Genomic DNA, 904 nt, shown 5'->3' on the forward strand with positions numbered 1-904 from the left:
TTATCTATCTGAATTTTTTTTAAACAGGAAAACTGATTTAAGATAGTTGGTTCAATAAAAAGAGTTGCCTCTTCTGAGTCACTGGCAAAATGTCCATGTATTTAACTTTAATGTTCTTACCTAGGTAACACCTAATATTCAGAAATTTTGAAAATAACTGACCAGGAGACACTTAAATAATAACTAGCCTTGTCTAAGGTCTCGGTTCTGATAAATAATCAAGCAAATTGTTAAAATAATTAAGTAAATATAAATAAGATAATGCTTAATGATAAGTTTTTATGTAATTTAAAATCTTGAAATTATTTTGAAAACTCATTAAGTGCCTGGGTCAAACTCAATTAAGAAAGAATTTTGATGTGGGGCAACATGTTTTTAAATTTATATAGGCCAGGCTCAGTGGCTCACCTGGTAATCCCAGCACATTTGGAGGCAGAGGTGAGTGGATTGTTTGAGCCCAAGTGTTCAAGGACAACCCGGAGAATTCAATGAGAGCTCATATCTGCAATAATGTTTTCTGAAAAAAGAAAAATAAAAACCAGGTGTGGTAATGCATGCCTGTATTTCTGAATACTTGGAAGCAGAAATACAAGGATCACCTGTGCCCAGCAAGTTGAGGCTGCAGTGGCCAGGAACATGCCACTGCACAACAACCTGGGTGACAGAGTGAGACCCCCAACTCAAAAAAAAAAATAAATGAAAATAAAAATAAACACAGCTCAGAATTTATTGCTTTCTAGTTTTCCACTAAAATCTGAAATTATTTTATTCAATTCAACAATAATTTGAAGATTGTTAGAGAGTTCGAGATTTGAAGAAAGTTATAAAAAAAAGAAATAATTTCTCTCTTCTTTTTTTTTTTTTTTTGAGTTGGAGTCTCACTCTGTCACCCAGACTGGGGTGC

Source organism: Carlito syrichta, unplaced genomic scaffold (assembly GCF_000164805.1).
Source record: "Carlito syrichta isolate Samal-C Ts95f unplaced genomic scaffold, Tarsius_syrichta-2.0.1 Scaffold303633, whole genome shotgun sequence".
Lineage (NCBI taxonomy): Eukaryota > Metazoa > Chordata > Mammalia > Primates > Tarsiidae > Carlito > Carlito syrichta.